This window comes from Panthera pardus, unplaced genomic scaffold, assembly GCF_024362965.1.
Source record: "Panthera pardus isolate Hobbes unplaced genomic scaffold, ASM2436296v1 HiC_scaffold_15, whole genome shotgun sequence".
In the NCBI taxonomy this organism is placed as follows: Eukaryota; Metazoa; Chordata; class Mammalia; order Carnivora; family Felidae; genus Panthera; species Panthera pardus.
The window spans coordinates 47,086,615-47,112,521 of record NW_026526710.1 but is presented as its reverse complement, the minus strand read 5'-3'; the positions used below and the strand labels follow the sequence as shown (position 1 = coordinate 47,112,521).

Sequence of the window (25,907 nt, the reverse complement as noted above, 5' to 3'; positions counted from 1 at the left end):
CATAGAATGAGTCTGGAAGTTTTCCTTCCCTTTCTATTTCTTGGAATAGCTTGAGAAGGATAGGTATTATCTCTGCTTTAAATGTCTGGTAGAACTCCCCTGGGAAGCCATCTGGTCCTGGACTCTTATTTGTTGGGAAATTTTTGATAACCGATTCAATTTCTTCGCTGGTTATGGGTCTGTTCAAGCTTTCTATTTCCTCCTGATTGAGTTTTGGAAGAGTGTGGGTGTTTAGAAATTTGTCCATTTCTTCCAGGTTGTCCAATTTGCTGGCATATAATTTTTCATAGTATTCCCTGATAATTGTTTGTATCTCTGAGGGATTGGTTGTAATCATTCCATTTTCATTCATGATTTTATCTATTTGGGTCATCTCCCTTTTCTTTTTGAGAAGCCTGGCTAGAGGTTTGTCAATTTTGTTTATTTTTTCAAAAAACCAACTCTTGGTTTCGTTGATCTGCTCTACAGTTTTTTTAGATTCTATATTGTTTATTTCTGCTCTGATCTTTATGATTTCTCTTCTTCTGCTGGGTTTAGGCTGCCTTTGCTGTTCTGCTTCTATTTCCTTTAGGTGTGCTGTTAGGTTTTGTATTTGGGATTTTTCTTGTTTCTTGAGATAGGCCTGGATTGCAATGTATTTTCCTCTCAGGACTGCCTTCGCTGCATCCCAAAGCGTTTGGATTGTTGTATTTTCATTTTCGTTTGTTTCCATATATATTTTAATTTCTTCTCTAATTGCCTGGTTGACCCACTCATTCGTTAGTAGGGTGTTCTTTAACCTCCATGCTTTTGGAGGTTTTCCAGACTTTTTCCTGTGGTTGATTTCAAGCTTCATAGCATTGTGGTCTGAAAGTATGCATGGTATAATTTCAATTCTTGTAAACTTATGAAGGGCTGTTTTGTGACCCAGTATATGATCTATCTTGGAGAATGTTCCATGTGCACTCGAGAAGAAAGTATATTCTGTTGCTTTGGGATGCAGAGCTCTAAATATATCTGTCAAGTCCATCTGATCCAATGTATCATTCAGGGCCCTTGTTTCTTTATTGACTGTGTGTCTAGATGATCTATCCATTTCTGTAAGTGGGGTGTTAAAGTCCCCTGCAATGACCACATTCTTATCAATAAGGTTGCTTATGTTTATGAGTAATTGTTTTATATATCTGGGGGCTCGGGTATTTGGCGCATAGACATTTATAATAGTTAGCTCTTCCTGGTGGATAGACCCTGTGATTATTATATAATGCCCTTCTTCATCTCTTGTTACAGCCTTTAACTTAAAGTCTAGTTTGTCTGATATAAGTATGGCTACTCCAGCTTTCTTTTGGCTTCCAGGAGCATGATAAATAGTTCTCCATCCCCTCACTTTCAATCTAAAGGTGTCCTCAGATCTAAAATGAGTCTCTTGTAGACAGCAAATAGATGGGTCTTGTTTTTTTATCCATTCTGATACCCTATGTCTTTTAGTTGGCGCATTTAATCCATTTACATTCAGTGTTATTATAGAAAGATATGGGTTTAGAGTCATTGTGATGTCTGTATGTTTTATGCTTGTAGTGATGTCTCTGGTACTTTGTCTCACAGGATCCCCCTTAGGATCTCTTGTAGGGCTGGTTTCGTGGTGACAAATTCCTTCAGTTTTTGTTTGTTTGGGAAGACCTTTATCTCTCCTTCTATTCTAAATGACAGACTTGCTGGATAAAGGATTCTCGGCTGCATATTTTTTCTGTTTAGCACACTGTAGATATCGTGCCAAGCCTTTCTGGCCTGCCAAGTTTCAAAGGAGAGATCAGTCACGAGTCTTATAGGTCTCCCTTTATATGTGAGGGCACGTTTATCCCTTGCTGCTTTCAGAATTTTCTCTTTATCCTTGTATTTTGCCAGTTTCACTATGATATGTCGTGCAGAAGATCGATTCAAGTTACGTCTGAAGGGAGTTCTCTGTGCCTCTTGGATTTCAATGCCTTTTTCCTTCCCCAGTTCAGGGAAGTTCTCAGCTATAATTTGTTCAAGTACCCCTTCAGCACCCTTCCCTCTCTCTTCCTCCTCTGGGATACCAATTATGCGTATATTATTTTTTTTTAGTGTATCACTTAGTTCTCTAATTTTCCCCTCATACTCCTGGATTTTTTTATCTCTCTTTCTTTCAGCTTCCTCTTTCTCCATAACTTTATCTTCTAGTTCACCTATTCTCTCCTCTGCCTCTTCAAGCCGAGCCATCGTGGATTCCATTTTGTTTTGCATTTCGTTTAAAGCGTTTTTCAACTCCTCGTGACTGTTCCTTAGTCCTTCGATCTTTGTGGCAAGAGATTCTCTGCTGTCCTGTATACTGTTTTCAAGCCCAGCGATTAATTTTATGACTATTATTCTAAATTCACTTTCTGTTATATTATTTAAATCCTTTTTGATCAGTTCATTAGCTGTTGTTATTTCCTGGAGATTCTTCTGAGGGGAATTCTTCCGTTTGGTCATTTTGGAGAGTCCCTGGCGTGGTGAGGACCTACAGTGCACTTCCCCTGTGCTGTGGTGTATAACTGGAGTTAGTGGGCGGGGCCGCAGTCCGACCCGATGTCTGCCCCCAGCCCACTGCTGGGGCCACAGTCAGACTGGTGTGTGCCTTCTCTTCCCCTCTCCTAGGGGCGGGATTCACTGTGGGGTGGCGTGTCCCGTCTGGGCTACTTGCACACTGCCAGGCTTGTGTTGCTGGGGATCTGGCGTATTAGCTGGGGTGGGTAGGCAAGGTGCACGGGGGCTGGAGGGGCAGGCTTAGCTCGCTTCTCCTTAGGTGATCCACTTCAGGAGGAGCCCTGTGGCAGCGGGAGGGAGTCAGATCCGCTGCCGGAGGTTTGGCTCCGCAGAAGCACAGAGTTGGGTGTTTGGCCAGAGCGAGCAAGTTCTCTGGCAGGAACTGGTTCCCTTTGGGATTTTGGCTGGGGGATGGGCGGGGGAGATGGCGCTGGCGCCTTTGTTCCCCGCCAAGCTGAGCTCTGCCGTCCGGGGGCTCAGCAGCTCTCCCTCCCTTTGTCCTCCAGCCTTCCCGCTTTCCGAGCAGAGCTGTTAACTTATGACCTCCCAGACGCTAAGTCGCGCTTGCTGTCGGAACACAGTCTGTCCGGCCCCTCCGATTTTTGCCAGCCAGACTCGGGGGCTCTGCTTGGCCGGCGAGCCGCCCCTCCGCCCCGGCTCCCTCCCGCCAGTGCGTGGAGCGCGCACAGCCTCGCCGCCCTTCCTACCCTCTTCCGTGGGCCTCTAGTCTGCGCTTGACTCCGGAGACTCCCTTCTGCTAATCCTCTGGCGGTTTTCTGGGTTCTTTAGGCAGGTGTAGGTGGAATCTAAGTGATCGGCAGGACGCGCTGTGAGCCCCGCGTCCTCCTACGCCGCCATCTTCCGGAACCCCCCTCACCTATTATCCTTTAAATGGAACAAGTAGATCATATAACAAATATGATGGCAAAATAATTAGTGAATTTCCAATGCATTTGGAAATATTGAGTAAGATATAGGGAGGCATTAGTTTTATAGCTTTCTTCCTTCTACCCTTCCTTCCTTCCTTCCTTCCCTCCTTCCTTCCTTCCTTCCTGTATGTTTATTGAGTGCCAATTTAATGCCATAGGCCCAATTCAAGATTTCAGAGTTATAACAAAGACAGGTAAATTGAATAAAAGACTAGACTAGATTTTTTCAAAGACAACCTAAGAGAATCATGGAAAGCTCACAAAAAGAAAGACGTATGTAGTATGAACACAGTTCCAGGCTATGAGTCAAATGTGCTCAATGGTGACATTTTTGTTTTTCAGTAGAAATCTTCCCATTCAATTTGATGAGAGAAAACATAATATTTCTTAGTCAATTCATATAAAATTAGTCAATTTGAGATTTGAAAAAAATGAATTTAGGTTCTTCCTCAATTTTGCACTTTTGGGGGAGACATTTTTCCTGGATGTACCAAAAATATCATCATATCTGAAGGAGTGGGAGGCACCCAGTCACTGCTATTGACATCTTTCCCATTAGCTTGTGCTGAGAGACCTCTCATCTGATTCATTCTCCACGGCCACCAACGCATGTCTTTGTAACCACTGCAAATCTTTTTCAGCCAACCAGCTTCGGGTGTCGCACCTGGACACTCCCAGCCAAGGAGCATAGAAGGGTCTGAGGGACTGCGTGCTCCTTATGTCCTATCAGAGCATGTGAGGACTCTCCTGACACTGCCTCAGATTGCTTCCTGACATGCAAGAAACATGTCTCCTCCTGAAGCATCAGTGAGATCAATCTACCCCTCATGTGTGCATATATGGTGAACTTAACATTAGGTAGGGCAAGATTCAGTGCTCCTTCAATGACTCACTCTCTGACTCTTCTGACTTCTTCCCAACTTGCAGTTTCAAGTGTCTGGAGATGTCACTTACTGATCAATTATTTATTCACTCTATGCCTCTATTGATAGCAAGAACTTGGCTTTTGATGCTGTAAGGATCTAGCTTCTCGTGACTTAAAAAGCTAAATAATCTGCCAAAAGTTTGATTTTTAAACTTTTTATACCAAAGCTAAACATTCATTATTTCTATCTTCATTTCTGCAGTTATGATGGTTACCTAAAAGAGACCAGCCTGCCCAAGCCTGATCTTTTTCTGGTTCTTTTTATTCTGTTTCACTCTTTTTCTCTGTTTACTCTCTTATTACTTCACACACAAACACACACACACACACACACATTATAAATGGACAAACTAAATCATATATAGTATCCTCCCTCAAAGATCTTAGGCTTGATAACAGGAAGAGCTTAGGTAACACTTAAGTGTTGTGTAAAATCTTTCACTATAAAGAGATACCAAGAGTAAAGAATTTATAAAATTTAATACGCTTTATACTCATTTTCAAGATTAACATATCTTGGGGAGATATTTACAGCGAATTCCTTATATGTTTTGCTTGTTATTTATACTCACAGTTATTTATACTCACAAAATTTTAATTCTGTAAAACATGCCTTGTAGATTTTGCTTCATTAGTCATTAAGTGGGAAAGAAAGGTCAACCAAAGAATGAAACATAGTGTTCCAGCCTCTAGACATGAAAAAATGGGAAGGAAGGACTAAAATCTTTTTAGGAAGGGCGTTTTCTTTATCTTTTTATATTTTTCCTATTCTCTTTCGTCATCCTGCTTTCACATCTCCTGCAATTAAGCATCAGCAAATTAAATATACTCAACCAGTTTGCAGTTCTGCCCTTTGAAGATGCTCTTAGTAAGATTTTTTCTGTGTATACAAATGTACTAAAATTAATAAATACAGAATATATAAAAAAGTATATGATGAATTGTTGTCAACTTGTCCAGTTTATATAGAAATGTACCTTTTTTTGTTGCATTTAATGATTGATTTTCTAGGTTAATGTAACTGTAGGTGATAAAATGCCAGAGAGGTTAGTATTGGATCACATTTGAGATTTTTTTTTTGGTATTTACCCACAAAATATTTATTGAGCACCCACTATGTGCCAGGTAAGTGCTTGGGATACTTCAATGAACAAAAGGCACACAAATTTCTACAAATCCTGGTCTTCCTCAAGCTTACATTCTAAGGGAGACAGACAATCAGTATCAACAACCAGTCAATTCTATGTAATTGGAGGGGATAAGTCCTATCAAAAGAGCAGAGCAGGGTAAAGGGGGACAGAAATTCAGAAGTGGAAAGAAGGTTGAAATTTAATATGAATATGCAAAACATATTTGCAATTATATATACAGCATATGCAATTGCATACATAGTATATGCAATTGTACACGCACACATGCACATATATATATATATGTATACATACATGAAACAAGCAAATGTTTTTGCCATCTTTGCTTAGGAAGGATCACATTTGAGTTTAAATGTTAGAATTAGATTTAAGTCCACCACCTCCTGTTACTGCTTTATCCCAAATCCAGTTGTGTTGTTCCAACCCTAAATTCTCCATTTGATCCAATATCCTACAGCGCTCACACTAAATATTTTAATATCAGTGCTTCCTTAAAAGTCTTGGACAATCAGTAAGAATCTCATTGTAGGAGAAACACGCAGGAGGTTAAGCCTTGGGTTCCTCCTTCCTGTAATTTATGGTAGTGTAATCGTGGTGAAGCAATCAGCTCACTGCAATTTGCTATTTCAAAGCTATTAATGTTACCCACACCTATAATGAAAAAGTCAAGAATTTTTATTTGAAGTATACTTAAGTGTCTTGGAAAGAATAATTGATTAGTATGTTCATCCCAAATAGAATATCTACAACTTTTTAAAATATTCTCTTTTTAAATCATTGAAATGTTGCTAAGAAAACATAGGAACAGCTATTGAGTACAGTATTAAATTTAGAGCAAGTTCATACAAAAGTGGTGATTTAGACATGACTTTTGGCATAATTATTACTGAAAAATTCTATAAAGCAAATAGTACAGAATAACTTTAAATATATAAGTCCTGAAAATGCAATTACCCACTGAAAAAGGTGCAAATTAGAACTTCTGTGTATGTTACTCTTTCTTTTGGGATATGGTAGCGATTCTACAATCCTATGTGACATGGCTTCTTACTTGCCTATTTGGTTTTATCTTAGCACTCTATTTTTTATTCCTTTAACCCTAGAAATTTAGAGGCAAAGCCTTATAATATATATTTACAGCATATGCATGCAAAAATGCTTTTCAAAGAGTATGCTTTTGAGATTTTTTAATGGAAAAGAAGCTGCAGGTAACTTATTAATTTATTCATCAAGTATTCATTTTACATGCTTATTGAGCTCCTAACTTGTTCTATGGGTTCTGGGTAAGGTGATAGGGTGTCATTTTGACATAGGTAGAACATCTTAGTATTGGAGTAATAAGTGAAGAATTACTAGGTAAAATGAAAGTTAACTTTTGTTGTGTTCCCAGCTTTTTAAAAAACTTCCCTGCCTTTATTTGGAGATATGGAAAGGGAGAGAACATTTTAGCAGAGCTGTAGAGATCAATATTATTTATTTTTGGAAAATAGTGAACCCTGTCTCAATGGAACCTGTATGTTTTATCTTGAAATCTCTTATTGCCATTTCCATACATTCCAGAGAGTTGTTCAGACTGACAGCTGGGGTATCTGGGAAAATGGCTAACTTACACATATCATCTCCCCAATCAATTCTGCGAAACTCTGTTCTTTATACATTTGCCTATTGTAGGCACATGTTTTAAATTAAAAGTAAAAGTAATGATATTTTCACCAGAAAGATGTACATAAGTGGCAGCAAATAATCTAAATAAATGGCGTGAGAAGACTTGCCAGGAGGAACTCCCTTGAAGAGATGAATATTGAGTTTGTCATTAACAGAGAGAAGAAAAAAGATGCCGCAGAATTGCCTATGAACCAGCACAGCAATAACAATTTCTAGCTCCTTATGTGTGCTCATATGGACGTCACACCTACCTCTAGAAGAGCTACTATCCTGTTTTCATCACATTCATTTTAAATGCTTATGTTCCCCTCCTAGTCTACAGGAAAGAAGCCTACAGGGAAGGAAGCATGCTCTACTCATTTTCAAAAAATGAAGGCATAGATGAACAAATGATTGTATATGTGTGATTAGTTTGCTAAAGAGAGAAGAAAATCTGACCTTGACAACCATTTATAGTGATGGCTTCTTTGAAACAAAGCTGGCTTAGGTGGATGTGTCAGATTTATATCCTGGAAAGTCAACTGAGAGATGGAATTTGTTGAGAAGGGTGATTTTTAGGGGCAGCCCTTGGGATCCACAGTTGTGAAAGAAAGGCACTCAGGCAGGAGCGGGAAGAAGGAGATGTTGAGAAAGCAATTGCAATCATAGCCTCTGCCAAACCCATGGAGAGAGCTCTGGAGCTAGAATGACCTTTCAGCTTTATAGGCCAACTTGATCAGGACTCTGTATGCCTTCGTTGATGAGCCATTGGGTGTTGGGAAGCCTGGGAAGGGGGAGTAACCTCTGCAGTGACTCTGTGCAATAAGGCAATCTCTGATGGTCCTGGAAGTTGAGAGCTGTCTACTGTCAGCACTCTGTAACTGGGGCAACTTCAATGATGTACTCCTTCATCGGTAGGGATCTGGGCGGTGTATTACAGTGTTGATTGCAGTGGGATGAAACTAGATTATAACGACTATGGCAAGTCAGAAAGAAGGATTATCAATGGTGAACAGGTGTCTTTTTTTTTTAAGGCATAATAGCACCATAAAGTTCATTCCATTACTAGTATGCTGGACGCACAGGACTGGGTGGAGAGATCAAAGCTGAGGGAGTTAGTTTAGAAAAGTGTTTGAGTGATTCTGTCGTGAGGCAATGAGGGCTGAGGCCCTGGTAAAGCTAAAAACCATGGAGATAACCTGAATTGAAACTAGTGCCTGAATGAATTGAGGGGTTGGAGAGGTCCGCCCCAGAAACTTTTGAGCTTCTATGTTTCAGACACTCTGTGTATATTTTGCACTTAATATGAGGTACACATTATTATAATGTTATTATATAGCACAACAAATAGATACTTTGAGAGTTTAGATTCATTGTCTGCGTCTTTCTGGACTGGGAGGAAGACTAGATTTGTCTGACTGTAGAGACTGTACATTTTTACACCTAATCACTGATAGGATAGAGCATATATTTCATCTTTGAAGTGCAGATTGGCTAGAGGATGTGGAAATATGATGATAAAAGAAAATGACATGTGAAATCAAGCCCCGTGTCGAGCTCTGCAATGAGCGTGGAACTTGCATAAGATTCTCTATCTCCCTCTCTCTCTGCCCCTCCCTAACTTGTGCACACACACACTCTCTCAAAATAAATAAAAAACATTTAAAAAAAGAAAATGAAAGGCAAATATTCTGATTTGCATTAGTGAGGAATGAGGATTTCTAAAAAGATACAAAAGTTTATCAGGTAAGAGAATAACACCCTCATTATGCACTGGAACTATGCTTTAAAGAAAATATACTTAAGTCTTTATGAAAACTCTGTGGGACAGATATTATTATAATCTTCATTCTACACGTAAGGAAACTGGATCTTAGGAAAATCAAATAAACTGCTTGACCTCAAGCAGTTAGTTAATGGTGGAACTAGATGTTTTTACATCAAGATTGCCTGACTTTAAAGCCACCAAACATCATTATCTTATTAAAATTTGCCTCCTTATCAACAGGGCGTATTTTTCTGTTAAGTCATTTAAACAATTGCTAATCTACATCCTCCCCTTTTGAATATTCACCAGTAACGTTGCTAATCTTGCTTTTTAAAAATTTGTGTCTGGCTAATTATTTTATGAAATGGGCACCTTTAAAGTCGCCACCAAATCTTCATATAGGATATAAATGTATGTTTAAGTTGCTTATATTCAGTCAGATTGAGACGTTCTGTGTTAGCTGTCTAGGGTAGCCATGACAGAGTACCTACCACGGACTGGGTGGCTCAAAACAATAGAAATTTATTTTCTACTAGTTCTAGGAGCTGGAAGTCTCAAGTCAAGATGTTGGTAGAACGATGCTGGCTCTGAAATATATAGAGGAATCATCCCTTGCCTCTTTCTAGCTTCTGGTGGTTTGCTGGCAATCCTGGATGTTTCTTGGCTTATCCGTGTGTCACTCCAGTCCTCTATTTCACATGGTCTTCTCTCTGTGTCTCCATCTTCAAGGGGTCATCTTATATGTACAACAGTGATGTTATACTGAAGGCCCACTCTACTCCAGCATGACTTCATCTTAATTAGTTACATCTGCAATAACTTTTTCTTTCTTTCTTTCTTTCTTTCTTTCTTTCTTTCTTTCTTTCTTCCTTCCTTTTGAGAGACAGAGAGAGAGAATGTGTGTACACAAGCAAGGGACGGGCAGAGAGAGAGAATCCAAAGCAGGCTTCAGGCTCTGAGCTGTCAGCACAGAGCCTGATGTGGGGCTTGAACTCACAAGCTGTGAAATCATGAGCTGAGTCAAAGTCAGATGATCAACCAACTGAGCCACCCAGGTGCCCCCCCTCCGCCCCATAAATTTACATTCTTAGGTACTGGGGAATATGACTTTAATATATCCTTTTGGGGAACACACAGTTCAGCTTATAATACTTGCATACACAAAAGCAACCTGTGTGATCAAAATAATTTTGTTTTGTACCATGTTTGTAAAAAAAAAAAATAGATGAAGCTTTGCTAGGCATATTCCATTATAGCATTCTTTAACTATTTAATCTATCTGTACAAATTAGAATCGGATAGATAGCAAATTATTCCTAATGGACCAGAATCTAACACTTTATCTCTTCTTGTATGGAATTCCAACTGATATTATTGAGTGTGCTCTTGTGGGGAGCAAACAACTTTACTGATATTACTTATGATTTTGTTATTCCCTGTGGGTTGCATTTTCTTTTTGCTCATTTAGATAAGTTCCCCTGGAACACAGAGTTGAAACTTGTAGGGTAGGCTTGGGGAATTTGTTCTTCCTAAAGTGCTTTATTCTAATTATATTTTTTATTACTCATATTGTAAATGAGACAGGCTGAAGAGGCATTGCCATACTAATTTTTTTTCAGCTTTTGTCATCTGAATTACTCTCCTTCCATATGCATCTAATTATAAGAGTTTCTTAGATGTAGATATCAAAGAATTTTAATATTTAATTTGCCCCTAGGAATATGATGAGCAAGGTCTTATGTTTATTAAATTGATCTTAGGGCAGGCAGCCCTAAAGTCAGATGCTATGATGCATGATTTGTATTTAGATATCATTAAACCCACGTATAAATTATGTGATTATTTCATACGTCTGTAACATGGAAATTAGACCTCTAACTTGTCAAACTTAATTATCTATTTCTGGGTTTCAGCCTTATTTACCTTTCTGCACATCTTACAACTTCTTCTCTCAAACTCTTTTATTTCTGGCGCCCACCATATACTCACTTGTACTTTATACACTTTAGCATCTTCTTCTGCCTTGTCATCTACTGTCTACCCCAATGAATTTGTATTTATTATAACATACAATCTTTTTATCCTTATGATTTTGTATGTACTGCAAAATTGTTGCATATCCATATACCAGTGTTGCCCAAATCTACTTCTCTAGCTTTGATATCACCAAGTCTTTGACCTCAGTTGTCTCCTGGATATACCCTGGATGTTTATATGTATTTTTGAGTATAAAATGCATCATATTCATTATCTTTTCTGCAAAACTACTTTAGTAGTAAAGTAGGTATCATTGCTTCCTCAGATGGCATTGTTTCCATGTAATTTTGCAAATCCTCCCCCAAAACACAAAGTATATTTGCCCCCTTGGATTCTGGGCTAGCTAATAAAGTAACTTGGTGTGGCCAATGAGAGGCTAAAAGCAAGAGATTTTTCAGCATGTAAGGACTGAAATGTGCTTGAACATATGCTTTGGTACTTTTATTATTTCCGTGAGAATACCATTCCTGGCTAGCTTGCTGGTCCAACGAGGTTGTGAGAATCATGTAGAAAAGCCACTCCAGGGACCTTTGTCTGAAGTAGCACTACCCAAACTCAGTAGTTCCACTGATGTGTGAGTGAATTCAACTGGCAAAAGTAGAGGGAACCTGGTAAGATGTGTGAGAAGTAAATTATTGTTTTGGTATCTCGCTGATTTTTGTGGTTGTTATAAAGCAAAAGTCATCTGATGCAAAAAGTGGTACTTGAAGTGGAATGCTGATAAAAAAACTAAAATATGGGGCACTGATTTTAAGCCTGGATGGCAAGAGAAAGAAGCTGATATAGGAGGCTTAGAAAATGGTAGCCCATATGATGCTGTCATGAAATGTTTGTAAAAACTGCCCTTTTTGATTCTTGGGAAGACTGATATCACATGTAATAATTTGTAGATTTGGATAAGATGGACTCCAGGCAGAGTGCAGAATAAGAGATCTAACTTCATTTAGGTGGATGTAATCAGGTAATGAAAGTGAGACATGAGCTCAGTAAAGGACTGTCCAGTTAGTAAACAGAATGAAGGGGCAATAGAGAGTTTCCACAATGCACTGGTTTATAAAACTCTTTAAAATTCTTTAGGCTCTCTAACCCTGCAAACCAGTAAAATATTATCAAATTAAGATAGATGCAGTTTGGGGGCAAAGAAAAAATCAAGGGCCTTTAAGATGTAGCTTAGGGATGTAGACCCTAAGGAGTAGTCCTCCTGTGCTTTCCTAAACTATTTAAAAGATTTAGGGTGATACTTAGTATGTCTTGCAGAGAATAAAAGGGCATAGCCCCGCAGATTCCTAATGGGCCATACTACTCAAAGCACCCAAAGGTCTGTGGCCTTAGAAATATGGTTCATGGAAACAGAATACATGATAAAACCCACACGTTTGTTCTTTTGTAAATGTAGTTGACTGGGATCAAGTAAATAAAACCCCTGGATTTGGGGATGCTTGGCTAAAGTACCACTAGCCAGGGCTAAAAAGGACTGAAGCTGTTTAATATCTAAAATAACTTTTGGGTTCCCAATTTTGTAGGCAGAAATTAGTCAAAGAAAAGAGGGCACATCCTTTAACAACCTCTTTAGAACTGGAGAAAGATGATGACAAAAGACTAATCCCCTTAAGTGGCTGAGAACCACTCCCAGGAAGCAGAACTGGGACTTAATCAAAGAACATTTTTGACTTCCAGAGGACAGAGGCATGGAAACACTTGCATAGCAGGAATTCTGAGTTGCCAAGGAGTAGTGACTTCTGTGCACTTTTTTTTTCTTCAAATGGGAGTGTGTTTTAGAGAGTTCTCTGGTTTCTATTCCCAAAACTATGTGATGTATGCATGAGGTCAAAAAATTTACTTGTATGTTTTCTTCTCTCTCTCTCTCTTTAAATTTATAGGTCTCTAAATCAAGAGAATACATGTTTAGACTTGATATACTTTACCAGATCCAAGAATTTAAGCCTGATACTATGATTCGTTAAGACTTTCAAGTATTTTTGGATAGAGTGGGGATGAGTTTTGTTTTGTTTTGTTTTTTTTGCATGTGGGATAAGTGTGTGTTATTAGGGCTGAAAGGACATCTCTCAGGTATACTTTGAGGAAGAGGCAGAGAACATTTGTTAGGCATCTTCAAGTTCTGAAGGTAGCATATTGTGTACTTGAGAGTATTACTCCAACTAATTTACCCAGTGACATGGAAGGCTGAGAACTAGCTTCCAGTATGGCTCTGAGGCAGATCCAAAGTGTGTTGCAAGGAGCTCTGTCTCTTGAGTCACAGATATAGGAAGCCTTTTTGTATGTGTGGTGGGAAAAGATGTCACGCAAGCTGTAATAGAAAAGTTATAACAAATACTTTTGTGTTTCTAGAGAAAGTCCCCATGCCATCTGTAGCACCACTCATAAAGCATAAAGCATTCTGTTGTTTTGTTAAGAACTAATATTGATGAACTGTGTAACCATGAGACATCAAGCATCTATGCCATCAGAGATAGCCATCATGGGTAAAATGAATCAAATCATAAATTTAGGTAGGCTCAGTAGCAATCCCCTGTTAGATAAAAGTGATATGTCTAGGATAAGCATGATCAATGTCAAAGGCACAAGAAGATGGGGTGCCTGGCTGGCTCAGTTGGTTGAGTGTCCAACTCTTGATTTCGGACCAGGTTCTGATCTCACAGTTCGTGAGTTCAAGCCCTACATCAGGGTCTGTGCTGACAGTGCAGTGCCTGCTTGGGATTCTCTCTCTCAGCCTCTCTCTCTGTCCCTCCTCCACTAGTCTGTGTGCATGCATGCTCTCTTTTTCACAAAATAAATAAATAAGCTTAAACAAAAAAAGGCACAAGAAGTTGCATTAGCAGATGGGCCAGGCCTTAACTAGAGTCATCCACCACAGTTACATGCTGCTTATCTGCCTATCTTCATCTTACACCTATGCCAAAATGGAGTGAATTCTCTTATAACAAGCTGACAGAAATGGGAAAAAAAAATCAAGGCTGGTTCATATATATGTCAGTTTGGTGTGTTGGGGCTAACTGAAAATGGAATGCTGATGCACAATACTCATACTTAGAAGTGGCTCTGAACGATGATGCAGAAGGAGAATCTGTACAAAAGTTTCCACACTATGCACGTAGTCATCAACATGGTGGAGCAAGAGATGTGCCTAAAGCAAGAATGTAGACAGATTAGTCAGGGGACTGGAGGATAAAGTTTGGAAGATAAGGGTAAGGAGGGCTGTGAAGAGGTGTGTGGATGGACAGATAGGAGTGGGTACAAAGTGTGTAAGATTTTTGTATCACTCATATAAATGACTGCCTTGTAGAATTGATCCACCTTTACCAATAGAAGAAGCACTAAATAACCAAGTAGATAAAATTACACCACACAGCGTAGTTAGCTATTGGCGAACCATTGCTGGCAAATTAAACAAATGGATGCAGTAACCATGATGACAGGGACGAGGGCTATACATAAACCCGAAAGCCTGGATCACCTCATGAAGACTGCTACTCATTGCTGCTGACTATCCCAACTGCCAGCAACAGAGACCAATGGCAAACCCCTGATATGGCACCATCTTAAGAAGGCCAATTTGGTGGCCATATATTCTCTTGAACCCCTTCTACCCTGAAAGCAATTCCTCTTTAAAAAAAAAAAAACACGTTTATTTATTTATTTTGAGACAAATAGAGCACCAGCAGGAGAGGGGCAGAGACAGAGAAAGGGTGAGACAGAATCCCAAGCAGACCCCACACCCACAACGCAGAGCCCCACAGGGGGCTCCATCCCACAAACTGTGAGATCATGACCTGAGCCGAGACCAAGAGCCGGATGCTTAAGCGACAGAGCCACCTAGGCACCCCTGAAATCAATTGCTCTTGATTGAGATTCATACATTGTCTTAGTCTGTTTGGGATGCTATAGTAAAATAAAAAAGACTGGGTAATTTTTAAACAATAGGACTTTATTTCTCACAGTTCTGGAAATTGGAAGTCCAAGATTGGGATGACAGTATGGTCAGGTACTGGTGACGGTCCTCTTCTGCGCTGTAGACTGTGACTTCTTGCTGTGTCCTCATATGGGAAAGGATTGAGCTAGGTCTCTGGGACCTCTTCTATAAGGTCACTAATTCCATTCATGATGGCTTTAAGGACCTAAGCACTTCTCAAAGGCCCCACCTTCTAATACCATCACGTTGATATTTCAACATATGAATTTGGGGGAACACGAACATTTATAAAACACATTCCAAGTATGCATTTTCCTTTGCTTCCTGAACTTTGAGGACTTACAAAGACTTTCAGCCATTGACACTGAATGCTTCACAACATCATCTCAAACTAAGGCATCCACTTCTTAGCAAAGAGGCACAGCAATGGGCAGAAGAGCGTGGGTTCCACACTGGTCTATCACATACCACACTCTGAAGTTGCCAACCTGATAAAACAGTTGAATGGTCTTTTCAATATTCTGCTGATGTGCCAGTTTGAGACATTACCCTAAAAGAAAGGATATTGTCTTTCAGGATGAAGTATACACTCTAAATAAATAAGCAATGGTAAACTATTGAGTTCAGGAACCAAAGTGTGGAAAGTAGTTGAGCAGTAATTTTTAAAGAAAACCTACAAATAAGTAAGAAAACAGTAAAAAAAAAAAAAAAAAAAAAAAAAACTCTGAAAAAGTATGCGTAGTTTTATTCCTAAGATTCAGTGAAGCACAGATTTATTTTCTAATATATGGTAGGCTGAATCTAAAATAGCTCCCAGTGATCTCTGTCTACTGGTATTTATGCCCTTGTGTAAGGTATAGGCTTAGTGACCTACTTTTTATGACTAGCACATGGCAAAAATTATAGGATGTTGGTTCCTAGATCAAATTAAAGAATATAGTGACTTCTGTTTTGTTACTTATTTTCCCTCTCCCCTTTGCTTACATAGTAGTATGTTCTCCATGGCAGGGAAACAAGGATCTGAAGCCAAAAGCTTGTGAGGCACTGAATCTTATCAAAACCATTATTGTGAATTCACTCCAATTCAAGTCTTAAAACAAGACTATATCTTCACAGGATTAATTGCCATCTTAACAGCATAAAGTAGTGTCTTATTGTGGTTTTCATTTGCATTTCCCTGATAATTAATGATGTTGAACATCTTTTCGTATACCTGTTGGCCATTTGGATGCCATTTTTGGAGGAATGTCTGTTCAAGTCTTTTCCCCATTTTTAAGTTATTTTTTGTTTGTTTGTTGCTATTGAGTTGTAGGATTTCCTTATATATTTTGGATATTAATCTCTTATCAGGTACATGGCTTACAAATATTTTCTTCCATCCCATAGTTTGCCATTCAGTTTGTTTATTGTTTTCTTTGCTGTGCAGAAACTTTTTTGTTTGATGTGTATTTTTGCTTTTATTGCCTGTGATTTATTTTGATGTCCTCCAATAACATCATTGCTAAGACTAATGTCAAGAAGCTTTTACTTTTTGTTTTCTTCCAAGAATTTTACAGCTTTGGGCCTTACATTTTAGTTCTTAGTCCATTTGAGTTTTAAAACAACTTTTTAATGTTTTATTTATTTTTGGGAGACAGACAGAGACAGAGCATGAGTGGGGGGGGGGATAGAAAGAGAGAGGGAGACACAGAATCTGAAGCAGTCTCCAGGTCTGAGCTATCAGCATAGAGCCCAATATGGAGCTTGAACCCACAAACTGTGAGATCATGACCTGAGCAAAAGTAGGATGCTTAACCAACTGAGCCACCCAGGCACTCCCAATTTGAGTAGATTTTTGTGCAATCTTGTGGTCCAATTTTGTTTATTTATTTTTGCATGTGGATATCCAGAGTTTTTTCTATCCCACTTATTGGAAACTGTCCTTTCTCAGTTGTGTATTCTTGGCTCTCTTGTCAAAGATCAAGTTTTGTCAAAGATCAGCTGACCTTATATGGATGAGCTGATTCCTAGACTCTCTAACCTGTTCCATTGGGCTCTATGTGTATCTTTATGCCAGTGCCATACTGTTTTAATTACTATAGCTCTATAACTTTGAAATCAGGGAGTGTGCTGCCTCAAGCTTTTCTCAAGATTACTTTGGCTACACTGGGACTTTTATCATTCCATATGAAATCTGTTTTTTTTTTCATTTATGTACAATATACCATTGGGATTTTAATAGGGGTAGCATTGAATCTATAGATCACTTTAGGTGGTATGGACAGTAACAATATTAAATCTTCCAGTTCATAAACAGGGAATATCTTTCCATTCAGTTGTGTTTCCTTTAATTTCTTTTATAAATATTTATAGTTTTTAGTTTAGAAATCTTTCACTTCTTTGGTTAAGTTTTTCCTAAGTATCATATTTTTTTTGATGCTATTGTAAATCAGTTGTATACTGTTTGTGGGAACATAAAATGCTGTGGCAGCCTTGGAAGGCAGTAGGGAGGGTTCTTAAAAAATTAAAAATAGAACTACCATATGATCCAATATTCCCTCTTTTGAGTGTATATTCAAAAGAACTGAAATAAAATCTTAAAGAGACACCATGTCTCTTTTCCATGTTCAGTGCAGTATTATTCACAATAGCCAATATATGGAAATGACTTGTATGTGTCAACCAATAAGTAAAGATAATATGGTATATACATACAATAAAATATCTTTCAGGCATAAAAAAGGAAGGAAATCCTGCCATTTTCAGCAACACGGATGAAGCTGGAGGACATTACGGTAAGTGAAATAAGCCAGGCATAGAAGGACAAACACTGTATGATTCCACTTGTGTGAGGTATCTAAAATGGTCAAACTCATAGAGGCAGAGAACACTATAGTAACAGGGACTGAGATGAGGGGGATATGGACAGCTGTTTTTCAAAGGACATAGTGTCTGCTATGCTAGATTACTAAGTTCCAGAATTCTACCATACAACACATTACCTACAGTTCGCAATAAAGGTATTGTGAGCTTCAAAATGTGGTTAAGGGGGTAGATCACGTGTTAACTGTTCTTGCTGCAAAAATAAAAACAGAAACAGGGACATGAGATAATTTTTGGAGGTGATGTGTATATTTACCTTAATTGCAATCATGGTATCACAGATGTTTGCTTACGTCTAAACTCATCAACCTGTACACATTTAATATGTACAGTTGTGTGTAAATTGTGCCTCAATAAAACTACTAAAAATAATTTTAAAAGTAAGACTACAGTTTTGTCCAACACCTTCATTGCAGCCTTGTGAGAGGCCCAGAGCCAGAGGAACAAGACAAACTATGCCTAGGTTCCTGACTCACAGAAATGGTGCAGTAAAAATGTTATGTTAAGCCACTAAGTGTTAGGTTAATTTAATGCAAAAACCTTAGGGGAAAAGCTTTATTTTTTCCCAGTGAGAATGATGTTAGCTATAGGTTTTTCATATAAAACCTTTTTATGTTGAGCTATGTTTCCTCTTAACCTACTTTGTTGAGTGTTTTTTATCATGAATGGATGTTGTACTTTGGCAAATGCTTTTTCTGCTTCTACTGAAATGATCATATGGATTTTATTCTTTCTCTTGTTGATGCGATGCATCACACTGATTGATTTGTGAATATTGAACTACACTGGCATCCTGGAAATAAATTCCTTTTGATCATGGTGAATTAATTTTTTAAATGTATTGTTGGATTCAGTTTGCTATTATTTTGTTGAGGATTTTTGCATCAATATTCATCAGAGATATTGGCTTGTATTACTCTCTTTTCTGCTATAATGTCTTTGTCTGGTTTTGGTATCAGAGTAATGCTGATCTCATAGAATTAACTTGGAAGTTTTCTTTCCATTTTTGGAATAGTTTGAGAAAAATAGGTATTAACTCCTCTTTAAATGTTTGGTAGAAATCAGTAGGTTGTCTTAATGCTTTGTTGATTATGTCCTTTGCTGTGCAGTAGCTTTTTAGTTTGATGTTGTCCCTACAGTTTATTTTTGCTTTTGTTTCCCTGGCCTCAGGAGACATGCCTAGAAGTATTTTGCTATGGACAATGTCACAGAAACTACTGTCTGTGCTCTCTTCTAGGATTTATGGTTTCAGGTCTCATATTTAGGTCTTTAATCCATTTTGAGTTTATTTTTGTGTATGGTGATAGATAGTGGTCTCGTTTCATTCTTTTGCAGGTAGCTATCCAGTTTTCCCAACACCATTTGTTGAAGAGACTGTCTTTTTCCCAATGGATAGCCTTTCCTGTTTTGTCAAATATAAACATATTTGACCAACAAACATAAACATTTAATTGTGGGTTTATTTCTGAGCTCTCTATTCTGTTCTATTGATCGATGTGCTATTTTTGTGTCAGTACCATACTACAGCTTTATTGTACACCTCGAAATTTGGGATTGTGATACCTCTATGTTTGCTCTCCTTTTTCCTTTTAAATTTTTTTTCATTTATTTTGAAAAAGAGAGAGAGAAGGAGAGAGAGAGAGAACAGGGTAGGGGCAGAGAGAGAGAGAGAGAGAGAGAATCCCAAGCAGGCTTTGTGCTGTCAGTCCAGAGCCCAATATGGGCTCAGTCAAAATCAAGAGAAAGACACTTAACCAGCTGAGCCACCCAGGCACCCCTTGTTCTTCTTTTTCAAGACTTTTGGGATCTTTTGTGCCTCCATACCAATTTTAGAATTATTTTTTCTAGTTCTGTGATAAATGATGTTTGTATTTTGATAGGGATTGCATTGGATAGTATGGACTTTTTAGCAATATTTTGTTTCCCAATCTATAAGCATGGAATATTTTTCCATTTGTTGGTGTTATCTTTAATTTCTTATATCAATGTTTTATAGTTTTCAGAGTACAGGTCTTTCACCTCCTTGATTAAGTTTAGTCTTAGGTATTTTATTCTTTTGGGTGCAATTGTAAATTGAATTGCTTTCTTAATTTCTCTTTCTGCTGCTTCATTATTTGTGTATAGAAATGCAAGCGATTTCTTTACATTGATTTTATATCCTGTGGCCTTACTGAATTCCAATAGTGGTTCCGGTAGTTTTTTGGTGATTCCTTAGGGTTTTTTTATACATGGTATTAAGTCATCTGCAAATAGTGAGTTTTACTTCTTCTTTACCAATTTGGAGGCCTTTTATTTCTGTCCATTGTCTGATTCCTGTGGCTAGGACTTCCAGTACTATGTTGAATAAAAGGTCAGCTCGGTTCCCGATTGCGTCTCAGCCTTTCCTACCATTTTTGATGTGGCCTCTCTCTATGTAGCTGTGGAGAGTCTGTTCTGTCAGCCTTTGGGTCATTTTCTAAGTTACTTATGCTAATGTGGGTGTTATCTAGTTGTATCCATGGGAAAAGGTCAGGGTAGGGTCCTCCCTTACACTGCCACCTTTCCCAGAAGTCCTACATTTTCTTAATTCAGGATGTTTCTACCATTTTGGAAAATTTCTAATAATTTCATTCCATCTGCATCATCAACAACTGTATAGTCAGTTACATTCATCACATTTTAACTATATTTCAACTCAGAAGTTAAAAGTTTAAAAGTTTAAAGTTTAAACTTTAAAGCTTAAAAATTTAAAAGTTATTAAAGCAAACACGATTTAAACTTAGTTCTGCATACAGGCAAGACTGAGGTAAACAATAAATTGCTTTTCCTTAACTAGACATTCTCGACTAGTCATACTTGAGGATTTTATTTTTGAGTATTCAATCAGGTTTGATAGGACTAAAGTGATACATGTGCAGGAATGCTAAACACGAAGCAATGATCTAAATTTGAAGTATTTCTTTTATGGTCTCTACATCTGAAATGAGAAATGTGCTCCTTCATTTCTCTTGTGTGCTGGGTGACAGATGGGAGAAGAGCTTCCTCTACATCTCTCCTGCAGTCTCAATGCCCGAGGGTAGCGTTGCAGTCCCCAAATCTCTAGCTTCATAACTTTCAGATGTGCTATTTCTTTGAATACTTCAGAGACGTGCAGCGAAGTAACTGAAAGGATGCTCAATTCCATATCTCAGTCTACAAGATGGCTTGGGATGTCCTGTCCTCACCTCTGAGGTAGGCCACGCATCTTGAAAGGTGAACCTTTGTGCTACCTCTTAGTGACTTCCTTCCCTCTGTAGCCCCGTGAAAAATTTTCCCTTATGGATGTATTACTCCCTGCTTTCCAAATTGGTCATGGACACGAGTCATATTTATAAAATTCTGTTTCAACCTAAATGGAAATTTCTGGCATGTAATCAGGACTCTAATAGCAAATATCAAAAACTGACCAGAGGAGAAACCTTGTAAGATGAGATACATATGAGGTTTATATGGGAGGACTATTTCTATGCTAATCAAGCTCAACAACTATTTGTTAAATGAATGATTTTTTTTTCCCTTTTCTTATTTCCTTTCTGAATCTTGGAAAGTTTAGCCTGTACAATTTGTTATCCAAAACTTTGAATTTTTTACAGATATTAACTTGAAGGTTTTGAAATTGAGACCAGGTGGTTCAATCCAGGGCCTTACATTTGGAATATTGGATTCCCCTAGGGTAACAGTCTGTCAGGAAAACCTTTATGCAACACAAAGATAAGTCCGGATTCTTGTGCCAAGACTTGAGGGGAATGAGGCTCTCTGCATGAACTAATATAAAGTTCTGACTGCGTTGATGAACAGAAAATGGTGAAATTGTAAATGCATAGCTATTATGGAGATGGAGACATTGCCTTTTAGAGATTTCTTCTGGTTTCATTTCACTCTGGGGATACAAGATCAGGAATATTTTTCACCAGTTTAACATATCAGAGCAGTGTAGAAATACTGTTCTGGCAAGAAAGGTTTTCCTCTCTGTGAAAGTTTCTAAGTTAACAAGATTTATTTATCCTTTAGTTCACCAGCATTATATTGAACAGAGTTTGTCTCCACTATCCGTTTTTGCACACGTGCTATCAAACCTCTCCATATTTTTCATATTCCTGTTCATGTTTGGGGACTTTTTTTTTTTCTTCTCTAAAATCTCTGGATTTTTCACTCATATTGATTGCTTCTTTTTCCAAAAATTTTAAGTTTATTTATTTTTGAGGGAGGGAGGGAGAGAGAGAAAGAGAGAGAGGGAAGGGGAAGGGCAGGGGAAGGGCAGAGACAGAGGCAGAGAGAGAATCCCAAGCAGGCCCTGCGCTGTCAGCGTGGAGCCCAAGGCAGGGCTCAAACTCACAAACCGTGAGATCATGACCTGAGCCAAAACCAAGAGTCAGTCGCTTAAGGGACTGAGCGATGCATGGGCCCTCGCCAAATTTATTTTTGACTGAAGCATTTATTCTAAAATACTTGCTTTCTGAATGCCAGAGCGGACAATGACTGTGCTGTGGATTTAGGACTTTGCACTGCAGCTCCAAGCTCTGAGTTCCCAGACAGAGTCCATGTGCCCATCCTCAGGATACCCAAATTCTTAGCCTGTGGCTAAAGCCCGAAATAGAACTTGTTTATCCCAATGAATTTACTTTCCAAAAGGCAGAATGTGACCCTGCCCACTTAGCTGGCTCCATCACGATATGGCGGGCCTCCCAATAGGCAAAGAGCACAGTTACTACATACTCTTAGAGAAATAGAAAAAATAAACTTTTGGTCATGAGTCATTATTTAGAAGTATCACTTTGATATCCTTTAACACATGTTTATCTTCTAAATTAATTCCCCAGCTAAAAAATAAAAAAAAAAAATCAAGTTTTCTATTCCTATGTATTACATTAAGTTTCTTAGCATTTTATGCAGAATTCTAACCCTGTTTTTAAAACAACCACCACTTTTCTACACAAACCCAATGCTCCGGGTTTCTTATGCTTTCACATTTTGTTACCGTTGCTATGTCCTCTGATATTTATAATACTTTCGTCTACTGATTCTTTTTTTTTTTTTTAAGATTATTTAATTTTTATTTAAAAACGTATTGGAGTACAATTAACATGAAAGGCTATATTAGTTTTAAGGTGTACAAATATTGATTCATCATCTCTATATATTACTCAGGGCTCGCGGCTATAAGTGCAGTGGTTGTTGTTATACGTTATTACCACATTATCGGCTATATTCCATATGCTGTAGTTTTCATCTCTGTGACTTATTTTATAACTAGAAGTTTGTGCCTCTTAAGCCCCTTTATCTATTTCACCTACCTGCCCCCATCTCCTGCTTCTCCTTTAGCCGTATGGTCTTACCTTCTCCATGAAGATTTCCTAAATGACTAAAGCTCTCCGGATCACACCGATTTAGACTTTAATATACAGTGTGTCATGTTGTAAAACTCAGAAGACTGAGCACAATCTTCCTACCTTTGCTAAACAAAAAATGCCTTAACTTCCACATACGCATAATCAATTGTCTTACTGATTTTTCTGGAAGAGTTCTATAAATCAATCTCTCAAGTCATTACATTGGCAATTTCTGACAGAAATAGTACTTCTTTGCCAACATGATCATCATTCTCTTGAGTGAAATCAATACTGTAAGCTCCTTGTCTAGTCTCTTAGTTTGTATTGGAATTATCACAAAAATCCCAATTACTGTAGGGAGCAAATTGAAGAAATACATCCAGGACGTCAAGGTAACCTGAAGTTGGTGAGCAGAAGAAAATAGCTTCATCTGATCAAAATTTAGGCTTTCCTAAAATTGGCTTCTTGGCAACGAAATCTTAATGGTGGAAATAGTGGCAATTAAGAAAATAATTCATTAGCTATGCTCACTTCTATGACGGATAGCTCTTTAAAGAAAATTACTTTTCCTTACTTGAAGTTAAGGCAGTAGTGTGGCACTACATATGTCCATCAGTTCTCTGAAATGCTCTGAAATGTTTGTTTTTCACTAATCAATTCTACCAAATCAGGATTTATATGTGCAAAGTTATGCCCCACCTATTTTTCTAAGTTTAAATTTGGTGCAGTGGTTGAGCCTCTTTTTTTTAAGGACAATAAAAAATAAAGATGAGTTTATAAAAAATTGTTTTTTTTCTAACTTTTGTATTCATTCTGAAAAGAGGCAGTCTAAAATCAAAATTAAACAGTTATATCAGAGTGACACAGGACTAAAAGATCATTGTTCTGAGCTCTTTAGAAGAAAGAAATTGTGCTTTTTTGAGAAGACTACAAATGAAGTGTTCTCTGCTCTTTAAATAAGAACTGATTAAAAGATGACTTAAATAGAAGCTCTAAAACAAAAGTGGTTACAACATTGATAAGAAGAAACAGATGTAGCTTGTATTCCTTGAGTTAACACAATTGAAATTCTAATACTGAAAACCCACATTAACTGTTATATTTTACAAATATATATATTAAAAAACAGTCTATGCCCACATGTTTGAATCTTTCAGATTGACCTTATTGACCAAAAATGCATTATCTATATCAAAACATTTATGAAAAAAATTTACTAACATGATAACCATTCCAATGAGAAGAATAGAATGAATATAAGTATAAAATCTATAGATAATTCAAAACCCAGTAGTATTTTATAACAAAGTAGACATTCAGTTATTTATTTCATGCCTTCCATACTAGAATGTGGGCGGATTCTATGTCTTTCTCATTCATCATTATATTCCTAACACTAGATCGGTGTCTGGCTTATAATAACTACATAAGAATATTTGTTCATTGAAACAAAACAGAATCATAAATACAGAGAATAATTTGGTGGTTGTCAGAGAGGAGGAGGTGGGGGAGATGGGTAAAATAGGGGAAGGGGGTTAAAATTTTAGGGTAGAAGATTTCTTTTCCTTTCCCTTTCCTTTCCTTTCTTTTCTTTTCTTTTCTTTTTTAAGTCCATTTACTTATTTTAAGAGAGAGAGTAAGTGGAGTAGGGGAAGAGAGAGAGGGGAGAGTGAGAATCTCAAGCAGGCTCTGCACTGTCAGCACAAAGCCCCATGTGGGGGCTCCAACTCAGGAATGGTGAGATTATGACCCGAGCCGAAATCAAAAGTCAAACACTTACCCTTAAGATTCAACCATGCAGGTTCCTCAAAGAAGTTTTCTTAAACAGAACAGAAAAAGCGTCAGCCATAAAAAAGATTGATAAGGTGGACAATGTTAAAATTAAAAGCTCTGTTCGTCAAAATACACATTTAGGCAATGAAAAGACGAGACCCAGATTGGGAGAGGCACATGTAACTGGCAACACATGTAACTGGCAAAGGACTCGCATCCAGACATATAGAGCATATAAAGAATGACTACAAATCAGTAAAAAAATAATAAAATAAAATAAAATAAAATAAAATAAAATAAAATAAAATAATTTGCAACCCAATTTAAAAAAATGGGCAAAAAGCTAGAAAACACTTTACAAACGAGGGTACCAGAAAGGCCAACTGACAGATGGACAGGTGTTCCACCTCCTCATCAGGGAAAACCGTACCGGAAGCATCAGGAGGTGGCACCGAGCACTGCCAGAGTAGTAAAAACTGCAGAGCTGGCCGGGATCTGGGAGCAGCTTTTGGAAGCTCCCGTGGGAGTGTGAACGTGTGACCGTTTAGGAACGCTGCCTGCATTTTCTCTACAGCTGACGCTGGCAAACCCAGCGGTTCCACAACTAGGGGTGCCCCCCAAAGTGCATTCACGTGTGCGCCGGAAGACATATACAAGAATGTCTGAATAACATTCTTCATAATCGTCTCAAACTGGACACATCCCAAATTCCAAAAACAGTAGATTGGATGGAGTAATTGTGGTGTATTCAAACAATGGACTACCATAAAGCGAGAGTGACACAAAATAATTACATATTGTGATTCCCTTTATGTAAAACTCAAAAATCAAGAAACAGTAACTTCTGGGGTCAGAAATTAGGACAGTAATGACTTTGGGAAGGAGAGGTAGTGAACTTCAAAGGTACTTGGTCTGGACGTTGGCTACCATGGTGTGTTTATTTTGTGATAATTCAGTGAGCTGTAAAACTTGTGACTTGCATACATTTATATGTGTGTAAGAGAAGTTTTAAA

The 25,907-nt window shown here is 38.0% G+C and overlaps 1 pseudogene; it reads right to left on the bottom strand.

The window, feature by feature from the left end:
- The window catches only part of LOC109276513 (sterol-4-alpha-carboxylate 3-dehydrogenase, decarboxylating-like), a 31,112-nt pseudogene extending 5,538 nt beyond the window's left edge, over nucleotides 1-25,574 (bottom strand).
- Between the last annotated feature and the right edge of the window lie 333 nt (nucleotides 25,575-25,907).